Here is a 14,919-nt window from a genome sequence, read left to right as displayed (position 1 = left end):
TGCTTTATACAATATCTACCTCCCCCTGGAGGCATTCTTTGGTGGCATCTATTCCCATCACTGAAACATTTTTCCTATTCTTATCCTATGTTTTAAATCTATTTTTGCTCATCACTCATTTTTCTGTAGGGCCTCTTATTCCTGAAAGATAATAGGAACTATTTCTCTTTCATTGTTAGCTTTTGATGATTCAATTATATTATATATTCATATCTATGGGAAAGGAAATAGTATTCCTCTAACAATCACAGGACATAAAGTCCTTACTCTTTTCATTATTGTTGGTAAGATTCTTCCCAGAGCCCTCCTCACCTGATCTACCACTGTGAAGATTGTCACCTAACCAAGAGTCAGTGTGGTTTGAGATAGGGCAAAAGAACAATCAAAACGGTGTTTGCTTCCTGACAACTCCAGGAGAAATGTCGGGAGCAGAACAATCTATACACAATTTTCATCCATCTGACAAAGATCTTTGATACTGACAGTTGTGAGGTCTTATGGAAAAACTTGGCAAAATGTGGTTGCCAGTAGAGGTTATCAGTATTGTTAAGGTGTTTGGAGATTGCTAATTTTCTGGAGCTAAGGCCAAAGAAGCAGGCTGTGCCCTGAGTTTGGCACAACAATAATCTTTTCTACTCTGGACAGTCTCATCCTCTGGCAAAGCACTAGCACCAGGCTTGATTTTCATCAACCTAAAGACATCCATTTCATGTCTTGACATGCTCACAAACCATGCTTCTTGTAACAGTCAAACAAATCAAAGCAGGTACTGTACTCCTGTTCCTGTCATATTAATTCTATTTCTGTACCCCTCTCAATAATCACAAGGCTCAATGACCCTTAAGAGTTAAGACCATGAACTTAAGAACTGTTCCCACAGGTCCCAGGAGCACCTGCATTGTCCACACATGAGCCTGCCATGGGAACTCCTAAGAATAATTGTGCCATGGTCCAGCCTACATTTTTTTTTAACATACGTAAGACTTGCTTTTGTGCCAGTATGTTAAACCCCCCTTCTCAGGGCTGGGGGGGGGTCCTCACTCAAGCCTTTTCCTTACTCTGACATTAATTAAACTTTTGTTTAATTCCTGACACACTTCCCTCTGATCTGTTCTGTTTGGCTATCCCCACATTAGAAACCAGTACTGTTCTGGTTGACAGTATTACATATGACATCCATGATGGCATACTTGCATGGTTTCTGGATAATGTACAATGCTCTCACACTTTCCCAGTCTCCAATGGAGTGAAACAGGGCTGTGTGCTTGTTACCATGTTTTTTTAGCATGGTGTTTTCAGCACTCTTATTAAATATCTTCCATGTGGATGAAAACAGCATCAAGGTGTGCTAACACACTGAAGGTCAATTATTTAACTTGAAAAGGCTACAAGCCAAGACCAAAATGGAGGGAGAGTCGATGAAGGACTTTTTGTTCACAGATGGTTGTGTACTTAATGCAGCCTTTGAGGTGAATATGCAACAAAGTATGGGCTGATTCTCTGACACTTGTACAAATTTTGTCCTTACAACACCAAGAAAACAGAGGTGCTCCACCAGCCAGCACCACACCATTCACATGCAGAACCATTTGTTCCAACAAATGGAGACATTTTGAATGCTGTGTAAAAGTTCACTTACTTTTTTTTTTTTTGAGTTTTGGAGGGCATTTTGGGTTAAGTAACTTGCCCAAGGTTGTACGCTTTTTTTTTTAATGTGGGTGTTGTGTCTGAGGTCAGAACCGAACCCGGTCCTCCCGACTCCGGGCCTGCACTTTACTCACTGTGCCACCTAGCCGCCCCCTCACTTACCTTTTCAATGACATATAAGGACACTCTCAAAGTCTCTCTGAAGAACTTTGGGATTGATTGTGAGACATGGGAGATACTGGGCCAAGACTACTTAGCATGTCATGCCATCTTCAGAGAAGACACTATGCTCCCCGAGGAGAGTGGAATTGCAGTAGTTCAATGGAAATATAAGAAGCACACATCTATAGACATCTCCATTCCAAATGTTCATACAGACTATTTGTGTCTGAGATAGGGTAGAGACTTTTGACCTCATGTTGGTCTCATTAGCCTTAGTCAGATACACTTCACATGGAGCCCTATATAGATCACTTTGGTTTTCTTCAATTATAAATGACAACAACCACATTCATCTCTTCTTTCTTTCTTCTTCTCTTTTACGTGTCATCCTTGTTATTCCCAACAAAACAATAGATGTACAAGAAAACAAAACAAAACAAAATTTATTCACCTGTAGATGGATGCTGTATGTTCATGTTTGAGATCTACTTTTCTACTATCACTTCAACTTTTCTGCTTTCCTTATGTCTTTTTGTTCTTTTAGAAATACATTTATTAATAATCCTTCTTTTATATTTGTTGCTGTTTTTGCTTACCCTATATGTGTCTTTTTCAATCTAGTTATCTTTTTTCCCTTTTTTTCTGGGTAATTATACCTTCTTGCTTGCTGTATTAGATTGCTTTCTTGTATTTCTTTTTTTCCTAGGATATTATAAAGCAAATAATCTGATCATGTCTATGATTTTCTGCAGGAATATTTAAAATACATTTCTTCTGATGAATATATATTCTTATTTGATGGGCACTTGTGCCATATCATCAATATTTATTGTAATGAATACTATACAAAAGGAACGGCAATGAAACTTTAATCACAAAAACTCAGACATCAATATCTGAAAACACTAATACATCATTTCATTTATACACAAGTACATAATTTATTCAAATGATACTCACATTCATAATAGTTTAAGGCACTTGAACTCTGATCAAAGCTTGGCTAAGATTGCAGAATGAATATTTCATCAATGAATGTGGATGAGCTGTTGAACTCAAGATTCTATCTAAGGGTCAGTGAAAGCACAATTCTGATTTGTAGTTTTATAAATAGCACAGATTTCATTAGAAATTTTACCTTTTAAAATACTAGGTCTGTTATTTCTCCCCCCAAATAGCTTTAGAAACCCCTTTATTTTGATTATGTGGTAAGCAAGCTGCTAAATTGGGACAGGGTCAGTCCAGGTGCTAAAATTGCTCATATCCAGCACTCTGGTGTCTGTGACCAATGATGTAAGCCAACAGCTCTAGTATAATTCTCTCAATGACTGTTCCCACTGTTGTGGTTGCAATGAAGCAATCATCATTTGCATGGCAGTCTTCAGCTAAATGTGGAAAAAGGGCAAATTTGAAAGAAAAAAATTACTGGAAACCAATCAAAATCAAGATTGAATGAAACGTACTCAAATCAGGTCAGAACACTTGATTTCTTTTTAACTTTAATTTGAAAAATATGTTTTGTTGATTTCTTTTGGTTTATGAGATATTTTTTGTGCTTTTTCCACCACTTCTTTCAAACAACAGTTTAAATATAGGACCCAGCTCTAGCCTGACTTATTTTTGTAAACAACGCAGAGACAACAATCATGTTGGCCACTTGTGGAACATTCTGTAGTCTTAGTTTCCCTCCCTGTCTGTCTCTTGATAAGAGCAAAGTGTTTTATCATCCATTCTTGGGCTTGTTTTTTGCACCAGCTACACCTCATTTACCTGACTGCATTCTAGAAAGAATTGTTTCGGAATAAGTGAATTTTCATAGATATCTATGTGAAATATGGCCTTATAAGGCAGCATATCTTTTTAAAAAAAATATCCACGTTGGATTGAAAACTTTCTACAATGTATTTATAATCTTCTCTGCCTTATTAAAGGGAAAATTGAAAGTAAGTGAACCTTTTTTGCAGGTGACCTTTTATCATGAACATCAAGCATTGTCCTGATTTGTAATAATCTTTGTTTGATCATGGCTTTCAGGTAGCCAAATAATCTCTAAATCACCTCTCTGGGATCTATTTTCCAGGTTAGATTTTTTCCCAACAAGATATTTCACTGTGTTCTTTTTTTATCCTTTTAGTTTGTTTGATCTATTATGTTTATGTTTCTAAGGCCATGATTTACAGTTTCATATTCCTATTGTGGAATTCATCTGCCATTGCACATGCAGACACCAGGCATTGTGGGAGTTATTCAAAGTGAGACTCAATGCATTCATCTCAATTCAACTAAGAGGAAGAACAAAGCAGAGGGTACACCCCAGGTAAGGAGTGGGAGAAGAGGGAAGTTTCATAACATGATGCTAGCCCAGGGTAAGTGATCAAAGCAATCAAACTCCCAGCAGAGTCAGGTGGTAGAGACCCAGGAGGCTTAGGACACAGCAGAAGGATAATTAGACATGGATAATTTCACCCTTCATCTTTTGATGAAGTAAAGAATATGTATATCTTTAATGATAATTAGGTTCAGGTTTTCAATATTTTTAATCTTTGTTTGAATCTTGAAAGCTTTTGCTCTTTAGAATACATTGTCAGTCAATCCCTTCTGTCATTTTTAGCAGGAACAGAACAGTTTTACAGTATTCAAAATTCCTTCCTTCTGTATATGAAGGTTCTTGATGTGATTGCTTGCTGGATTTTTTTTTGTTTCATAGAATTGTTCAATTTAACCACTCTGTCTTGGATTTTTTCATCTGGTACTTTGTTTTCTGTGTTCCAACATTCAAGGAAGTCTCATTAATAAATGCATATGCACACATACGTGCATACATAAGTATTATAGTGCTCGATTTTTTAAAAAAAATGTTATGTTCTGGGAGATTTATAATCCTCAAAATGTCACTATTCATCTTGTCTTGGAGATCAATATGATTTTCATGTGTAAAGGTCATGTTTCAAAGTTAGAGTGGTTTCCTTTTTTATGTATTACCATTTGCTTCTTTTCTTCCAAATTGCCCTTTACTTCTGCATATTTGCTTTCCCAATCAGTTTCTCTATTTTTTGGTGGGGTTTGTTATCATGTATTTAAGAGATCTTTTTTTCTTTTTTTCTATTATTTCTGCTAGCTGGTTATAAATTCACCTTTCACAATAATATTTTCCTTGCTGGTTTATCTACTTATAAGAGTGTTCTTTCTCTTGAGATCTTTGACCATTTTACTTTGGGAGAGATAATAGTCTTTCTTTTCAGTAATTTTATTCTTTTGCAGAGAAATGAAAATCTTCCCTATAAAACACTCTCTGACTCCATTCTCTTTGATGGTTGATTCTATGCTATTTAAACAATAAAGTTCAATCAACTTCTTCCCATGCTAGGTATTTCATGTTTCATAGACCTATGACTGTGAAGTGACTTCAAGTGACTCTGGCCATAGTCATATGCCAATCCCCTTTCCCAAAGACCTGGTAAAATGTGAAAATTTTCCTGGTACCTTGGCCCATTTCTCTCTTTTTCAATTCTCTGTTTAGGTGCTGAGAATCTCCTATTCCAGGCAAAAGAACTTGGAAATTTGAATTGTGTTGCAAATTTGTGTGTGGAATGGTGAAGCCCTGCCAAAACACGGTACTTGATAGGGGAAGGGGTACTGAATGAGTACGTTAAGGTTTTGAAAACAGCTTTGTTCATTAGGTTGTTGTTACCTCCTTCCTTATCAGTATTTTAGATGAGAGGTGTTGAACACATAGCCTGTAAATTGAATGCCACCCACAACACTTCTGAACAGATTAAAATGTAATTGAGAAATATTTAACAAAACAAATATAAGTACAATAAAATATAGATAATATTAACATGTGGTTTTCTAAGCTAATACATGACATTTAGGTATCCTCATGTGTGGTTTAGTGTCCTCTATTTCTTTCTGAATTTTATACTATTATCTTAAACTGTGGAGACATTTGAAATTGTGTGTGTGTGTGTGTATGTGGGCGTTGTACATAATTCTTTTTTTTTTTGAGAGCTTTGAAAGCATGCATCAGACAAAGGGTCTAGTCCTTCCTTTACACATGACCCAGACATCTCCATTGTATATGCATCAGAATGCTGGAGAACTACATGGTAGTGAATAGGAAATTTCCAGAAGTGTTTTCACTAAACTCCTGAAGAACTTAGCCTCTACCATCCCAAAAGGATGGTGAGCATGAAAAGATACTCTTAGGAACATAACAAGAAAGATGGTAAGAGAGCAAACAAGGGACGGCTAATGATGAATGGAAAATTTTTTACACATAAGGTGGCAACTTGTCTCAAATCTCCTATAAAATGTACACAAATATTTACATGCATAATAACAAAAATTGGAATTTTTTAAATTGCTTGCATTCTATAATTAGAACGGCTGAACTAAAGGAATGAAAGCAGAGTACATATATAATTGCATTGAAACAATTTTTTTGGAAAGCAATAAGAAATATGAACATTTTGAAGAAAGTAGGAAGACATGTGAAATAATTTAGGATTAATAAAGAACAATATATATAAGAATTTTGTATGAATAATAAACGTAAATATATTTTATTGTTCTGTAGCTGTTAGTTAATTGGTAAAGATAATTTCTGGTGAGGAAACCTTCTTTATCAAGCAGATCAGCAAATTTTTTACAACTTATATTTTTAGAAATCCATGGTCACACAGAAGTGAGACTCTATGTCCTAAGTTAGAGGCACACTCTTTTATCTGCCATGGATACACTGTGATCTTAGAAAATCCACAAAATGCAACAAATCTGAATTAGAAGTCAATAGGCACCAAATTATTAAAGATAAAATGAACTGTATTTAGTTAATAAAAGTCAGAACAGATGTGGGTTATCAATTGCAATCATCCTGTTAGGTTGTTTTGCAAAATGATTCCTAGGGAATTTATTCTGGAGCAATGTACTGGAGGTAGGGAGTAACGCGTCATCTGGGAGTCTGTTGGAGAGTGTCTATTATGTTAAAACAAAATTTAAATTTTTAATGGAAAACATAGCAAAATTTAAGTGTATCACAGAATGTCAGGTTTTAAAAGAACTTCAGAGGTCACCTTGTTAAACCTATACCTGGACAATTTCCCCAATCCAATGTCAAATGACCATCCAGCCATTGTTGTTAGACCTCTAGTGAAATGGAATTCATGACTTAGCAAGGCAATCAATTCCATTTTGGTTATATCTAACTGTTGAGAAGCTCATTCAAAAACCAATTGAATTCTGCCTCTGATATGTGCAGAAAAAAAGTGGTAGTTTTCCTTAAAAAATAGTAAAGGTACTCAAAATCATTCATTCAAATTAAATTTTTTGAGAGCCTAGATGCATCAGCAGTTCTGTGGGATACAAAGATGAATAATTTGCTCCCTCCTTTCAAAGAGTTTGTAATTTAGTCAACAAAGAATAAATGTTGTTTTTCAACTTAAAACACTATACTAGAGAACGTATTTCCTTGTTTTATTGGAGTGAAAGATAAATTCCTTGGAGTTCTTGTGTCTTTTAATTCAATCAGTGTGTTTTATCTCTATTTCAAGGGAGAACATTCTTTCTTTTCTTTTCCCTTTTTTTTCTTCATTTTTGGACTCTTTGATGTTAGCTGTTCCTCATAAATAAGTTTTTTTTTGCCTACATTTTTTTTAAACTTAACTCATTTAGATTATAGATCACTAAGTTCTTTACATTGAAATTCAGTTTATCTTTCTGCAATCTGGGTATACAAGGTTTTAAAAAGTAGCAGTTCTAATTTCAGTAGAATTACAGTGAAGTGTAATATGGGAATGGAACTCCATTGTTTTTCACTCCCCCACCATGTTTCTCTAGTGGTTACTGAAATCTGGAAAAGACAAAAGACATCTAACACTATATTGAGAACTGGAGCTTTTCTCAGGTTCATAAAAAAACAGATGTTCTTTCCTTTCTCTTCCCAGATCTGAATAATTTTAACATTGATGACATTATTTATTTTTAATATCTAATTTAGACATCACTAAATTATGCACCCACATACAAGTGATTCACATTTCTCAGAAATGGATATTGGCCTTGTCTTGACCTAAGAACCAGTACAACAAATGAAACAAGATTCTATAATAATAAGTTATATATTGTGGCTGCATAACTCAGCTAGTTAGAGCATTGTGCTAATGCTTAGATTTGGAACTCTCTATTGGTAGAAGTTAGGGACAGGAAGAATCTGGTCAGTATTTGTTACTGCATCAAACCACATGGTTTCTTATATATAATTTACTTTTCATGTATTATGTGATATAGTTATTTGGGTTTACATATTTTCATTCTACAAGACTAAAACATTTTCTTGATCATTCAGCACAGTGTTCTGCATCCAATAGATGCATAAATGTTTGCGCAATGCTTTAATGATTCACTAATGGAATGAGTTGATGAATGAATGAATGGAATTGGCAATTATTTTCTATTCCAGAGATAAAAAGAATGCTTGTAACCTCAAGTAGACTTTTCCTTAATACATGCCTTTATTCATAACAGTGACTGGAAAAGACTGATGGATCATTGAAATTCATAAACAATTTTTGTAAACACAGATCAAAATGCATACATCCCTGACAGTGAGTCAGAAGTGACATCCTTAGATTTGTTATTATTACAGCATCATTAGTAAGTCAATAAGCATTTACTTAATGTCAGTAGTTATTTCACTCTTGGGCTTATATTCTTGTACTTGATCATTATGTTTACTTTGTTGAATAAAATGTGTATTTGAGAACCACCAGAAGGCACATTATGATAGGTTTGTTTATGTTTGATAATCTATGTGGAGACATGAGGGGGCAGGTGTCTTAGATTTATGCATAAAATTAAATGAAACAAAAGCAAGCTTCAAAGGCCATTCAGATTTCTGCTTGCTTTCTATTTTGTGTCTATCTTGTCAAATTAATCTAAATTTACCATTTTTTTTTGTTCCAAGAAGTACCTGTTTGAATGAAAGTTTATCCTCTTGTGTGATATATCATTTATTGACACACATGACATTTCTTCACAAGAACAAAAGGCTTTAGAGGATTACAGATTGCATTATGCACAGGCACATATACCCACAAGTTCTGTCATTTCACTCAGACACAACATAGCCAGCTGCTTCTAAGATGATATCAGGTGGCAACTAAAATAGCAACAACGTCAAACTTATGTTTAGGCAGAGAAAAAATACTGCAGTAAAGAAACAGGAATATTTAGATGGCTAGAATGTAAGTACCCACATTAATGAGGAGATGATATGAATAACTTTAGTTTTTGGCTCTGGGATGCCCAGCTATATTGGGTAGTAGACATGCCAGTGACTGTCTGGGCTAGACACCAGTCAAGCCTATAATTGCAGCCATTAAAAAAGGATGCATTGGAGTTTGAAGGAAAAATGAGAGAAATGATGGTTGAAACTCCAAGAAAATGTTACTAGTCATGTGTTTGTTTCACTTTCTTCTCCCCTCCCTCACTCCCCTAAAATACAATATGGTAATTGACCTACCCTATGGCATTGGCAGCCATTGTTAGTATGTCTGTTACAGATACGCATATGGTATCTCATTCTTTGGAGGGTGATGCATGTCTCCACTTATACAAGTTAATTCTTAATTGATCTTGTAGCATCTGTGAAGGCAGCTGCAACAGCAGACACAATTCCTTATATTCCAGCTATTCAGAACATAAGTAGCATCCACGACCCAGCTTTGAGACCTATGCTCATGACCCATGTCTGCGACAAGGGGCAAACATAACTCCTGTCCATTCTCCACCCACAGCACTTCCTAATTGTATCGGTGGGAAAAGAGTGGAAGGACTCCACTGGAATACCAAAATAAGGAAAAAAAATATTTTGTATGAGAAATTACAGTTTATGGATAATTAAATAGCTAGGGAGCTGGTGGTGTCAAAATCAGGTTCAAATCCTGGTGTGGGGTGGGGTGGAGTGGCATTCTGGGTAATCATCTCTATGGCCAGATCATTACCCAATTCTTCCTGAGTCCAACCCTCTGCATTTCATATTTTTGGCTCCAGTTCTTTCTCTTATTCATTGGATCTCACTCAACATTCTGAAAGCTTCTGCTAAGAATATTACAGAAAGAACGTCATTCTCACATCTCCTCCAGTGGTCTGCAAAAGTGAGCACGAGTCCATTACAAAACCTTTAAGGAAATTGATCATTTATTAGGGGGAAAAAATTAGTGAAGGATCTAAGCCCGCGCAGCCTCCCTTCACAACCTTAGTCATCCAGTCAGTTAAATTCTCATGAAAAACAGGAGCCAAGCCTGGGACACAGGCCTGGAGCCACGCCTATGCCTGGGATCTAGGAAAGTCCAGACCCCCTGCGGTTTCCTTTCCCCATCTTTGTACTGAGTTTTCTTTTGTTTGAGGATCCCTTCACTTAACACCTATCATTAGCTTCACTGTAAAAGCAGTGACGTATATTGTTTGTTCTTGACTTCTATGCCTTTCAGTTTTCTGGTGACCCTTTTACCCGTCAGGCTGGGGGCAGTGCATGGCGGGAAGCAGAAAGATCTCCACCCCTAGGAGCTTAGTAAAACGTTTGACCCTGGGTAAGTCACTTCACTTCCATCTACCTCCGTTTCCTTCTATGTTAAATGCGGATAATAATGGCCCCGATACCCTAGGGAGGTAGGGTGTACTCTGTGAAGACGTCCCGGAAGTGGGGTCCTGGGCCTCCTTGGACGAAATACGGAACTTGGGACTCGCTCCCCTCCCCCTTCCTCCTCTTCCTGGTAGCCTACTTTCTCCTCCAAAGTTTCTCTTGTGGTGGTCATGCTAGATAAAAGGAGTTCCTCGAGTTTCACCCTACTAACCTGAGTCGAAGTCGTCTCCTAGGCAACGGGAACAAGTCACGTGAGACTAAGCTGTGAGAACAAGGGGCAGCCCTGGTTGGGAGCTCTTCCTCCCCAACCAATGGGAGAGAAGGATAGTCCTGAATGTGGGTTAGTCTCTCAGCCAATGGGAGAAAGGAATAGTGGAGCTAGAAGGCTGCTATTTGAGTCCTTTGTTCTGTGCGCACCAAAATGCTGGCCACGCCTCCCCGCCAATGGGAATGAGGAATGGTCCCACCATACCGTGAGGCCCCGCCCCTCTCCACCCGCCAATGGAAGACAGTATCACCCAAGTTCAACCCCCCCCCTCCTTTGCGCTGCCCCCCCCCCCTTTAGATTGTGAACCTTCCCTTCAGCCAATGGGAACAGAGAGCGAGGGGAGGGACCAAGAGAAATCTGACCCTGCTGTGACAGGGTTTAAAAACCCTGTTTGCCCCATAAGGGGACCTCCTTCCTTTGAATCACCTTGGTGAAGGACGCTGGTTCTGGAAAAGGAAAAATAAATATCCCTGTTCATCGCAAGCCTCTCTCTGATCTGGTTTCTTGGGGTCAGTGGTTCATTTGACCCCCACACAGGGGAGTTGTGAAGATCAAATGAGAAAACATTTTTTTCCAAACTAGATTCACATTATTTTGAGAAAGATCTCCAGATATCACAGCATTGTTTGCAAGCAATAGTCATTGTTAAGTACCTCTAAGTATGAATGTGCATGACTAAAGGAAATGTTGAAAGACGTGATATACTAGCTCTGACAGTTTACTTCTAATTTTACAGTCATATGAAATAAAAATGCATCAAATATAGAATGAAACAAAATAAAAAATACTTAGAGAATCAAGGTATCTAGATTCATAAGGGAATTTTTTGAATAAGAATACTTTTTAGATCACAAAGCAGATATTATATATAAAACTTTAAGGTTGTGGCAAAAAAAAAACAAAACAGAAATATAGATTAGTGTTAAAAAGTTAGGTAAGGAAGAATTAAAAAAAAAATTGAATTCAGTAACCCAGTCCTTGATTAATCCAAGATCATGTTTTTTTTTTTTTTGAGGAACTCCCTATTTTGTAAGAATTGTTAAGAAAACTGCAAAGAAATTTCCTAGAAATTAGGTTTATATAAATGTTAAGTACCATAAACGGCAAATGAGATATAAATGAACAAGACTTGGGTGTTGAAGGTCAAACCAAACACCATTATAAGAGGACCAAGAAAGGTACCTTTCATATCTATGGGGTGAGCTCTTAAGAAACAGGCATAATTACAGAAAAATAAAATAAAGAATTTTGTTACATCAAATTGAACATCTTTTGCTCCAAGTCAATGCTATTCAGATTAGAAGAGAAGCTGCCAAGAAGAAAAGTATCTTTCTATCAAATATTTCTGATGAAAGTATAACATCTAAGATATAGTAAGGAACTAATATAGGAATAAAAGTCATTCTTCAATGCATAAGTTCCACGAACTGTTATCAAAAGACCAATATATTAAAGAGCATATAAATTATTGCTTCATATTATTAAGAGAAATGCAAATAAGAGAATCTCAAGATATAATCCAAACTTATCTGGATGGTTTAAAAACTTTTGTATTTGAATCAAAGTAGTTGAAATTTTTGTAATGTAAATGTAGAAGATGCTTTACCTCTGAATTCAACAAAATCTTTGATTTTTACTGGTGAGAACAAGTGCCACATGCAAAAGGAATTTTGATCAATGTCATTGTTGCTTAAAGTGGATTCAAACTTTAAAGTCCCTTCCCTCTAAATCTTAGAATTGTTGCTGTTGTTCAGTCATTTCTGACAATTCATGATCTCATTTGGGATTTTCTTCGCAAAGATACTGGAGTGGTTTGCCATTTCCTTCTTATTTTACAGATGAGGAAACTGAGGCAAACAGGGTTAAGTGATTTACTCGAGGTCACTCAGCTAGCAAGGTCTGTGATAAAATTTGAACTCGTGAAGATAGTCTTCCTGACTCCAGACCCAGCACTCTGTTCACTTAGGCCTTTTAGATGAACTTAGAATTTTTAGCTGTTTTCATTGTTAATCTCAAATGCCACATTTTTTGAAGACTTTTCTGATGTCCCTAATTACTCCTCCCCTAACAAAAAGAATTGGATTTCTTTGATATTTATAAACGTATATGCTGTTTTTACCAATAGAATTAGCTCTTTCAAATCTTTACTTTTTGTCTCTGCAACACTAACCCAGCACAGTGCTTGTTTCAAGGAGGTATCTTATAAATAGTCATGTAGCAATTTGTTGACTGACCACAGCTGAATTCCAGGTAAATATTCTGTTTATTTATTTTGCACTCTAGAATTTATGATTCAAGTTATTAAAATGTTTAAGTAAATTTAGCATGTGACCCTGAACAAGGGTGTACTATGTGTTTTTCCCCTACTTGCAAAATGGATACTATTATTGCTGTTAAAGAGCTTATTATTTGTGTGTTAAAGGTGCTATAAAAAGTTACATCTACAAGTAAGTGCCAATCTAAGTAAATTCTGAGTGTCACCATCATCTATTTTAGTACAGTAGAATGAATGTGAAGCTATATGCAAACATCTAAATTTATATTAATAATAATCCATATTCATATAGCTCAGTCAATTATTATCTCTGCAGATTATTCACAACATTACATGTGTCCTTACTGTCTGGCCTAAGTTCCATTCCAGGTGTCCTTTAGACAATTTTAAATCAACCTCTTTTAAAAAGAGAGCTCATTATCTTCCACATGAAATTCACAGTTCTTATAAATTGCCTTGTTATTGTCCAGGGGATCACCATCCTTCTACTTGCCCAAGCTCACAATCCTATGGTTATCCTCTTTTCTTGACTCTCATTCATTACATATATACAAATCAGTTGCCAGATCTTTCCCTATTCACAGTATCTCTCACATATATTCCCTTCCTTCCATTTACATAATGAAAACTCTTTCATGTACTCATTATTTATAGCCTGGATTATTTAAATGGTCTCCTAATCTATCTCCTTTCTTCATGTCACTCTGTATTCCATTTCCTCTGTGACACAGATCTGATCATGTCAATCTCTCCTCCTCAATGCTCCTAACACAATCAATGAATTTTTGTGGGTTCTTATCACCTGTAAATCAAAATATGAATTATTCTATCCAGTATCCAAAGCTCTTCACAACATGGGGCCTTCCTTTTTTTTTTTTTTTTTTTGCTTTCTTACATATTTTCTCCCTCTACCCATCATCAGAGGCAAGTGAATGGTTCAGTGGATAGAATACTGGCTTAGGAAGACCTTAATTCATTTCTGACCTCAGACATTTACTAATGGTGAGACCTTGGCCAAGTCACTTAACCTGCTTGCCTCAATTGACTAGAGAAGGAAATGACAAACTACCCCAATATCTTTGCTAAGAAATCTGCAGAAAATTACTGGTGTGCTATGGTCCACAGGGTCATGAAGAGTTGGACACTACTTGAAGATTGAACAAAAACAACCTGTTATCTAGTGTAGTCATACAGGGATATTTGCTGTTACAGAGATATATGTGGTGCAGTGGCAGAGAATTGGACCTGGAACCAAAAAGATGAGCTCAAATCTGGCCTCAGACATGTAATGTGTGACCTCGGAGGAGTCACGTAACTTTTTCTTGCTTCAATGTCCTCAAACAATAAACTGGAGATAACAGCTCCTACTGCACAAAATATTTGTAAGGATCAAATGGCAATATTCGTAAAAGTGGCTTAGCTCCATGCCTGGTACATAGTAGACATTATTTAAAAGTTAATTCACTTATTTTTCTCTATCCACCATGTGCAACAATCCATTTCTTGTCTCTATACCTTTTTTCCTGGCTATCCTCTTTCTGATGTGCAAATCCTTCTCAATTTTACCTTTTGTAATCTAAGGGTCTCTTACTGACCCAATTCAGTGCTACTTAATACATGAGGTCCTTACTGGTATCCCCAACTAATAATACTTTTTTTGTTGAAGGTTGTCTATATTTACTTTATTTTCTTTGTATCTACCTGCTTACTTACTCTGAGCTCACTCAGCACCATTTCCCAACTTTTGTCCTACAATTAGAAACAACATTAACACACCCAAGGTCATGATACAGGCTTAAGAGAAAACTCACTTTGACATTTCCCTTTTTTTTCTTTTTTGAGTATCATAGAGATTCTAGCTTCTGGCTACAGAAGTTTGCCCTAGTTGTGAAAAACCCCCAGTTGACCATGGTCCCTCAAGAA

Source organism: Petaurus breviceps, unplaced genomic scaffold (genome assembly GCF_028583685.1).
Source record: "Petaurus breviceps papuanus isolate PSGF00001 unplaced genomic scaffold, PetGlider_PUasm1.0 183, whole genome shotgun sequence".
Taxonomy (NCBI): domain Eukaryota; kingdom Metazoa; phylum Chordata; class Mammalia; order Diprotodontia; family Petauridae; genus Petaurus; species Petaurus breviceps.
This window is presented reverse-complemented; position numbering follows the sequence as displayed.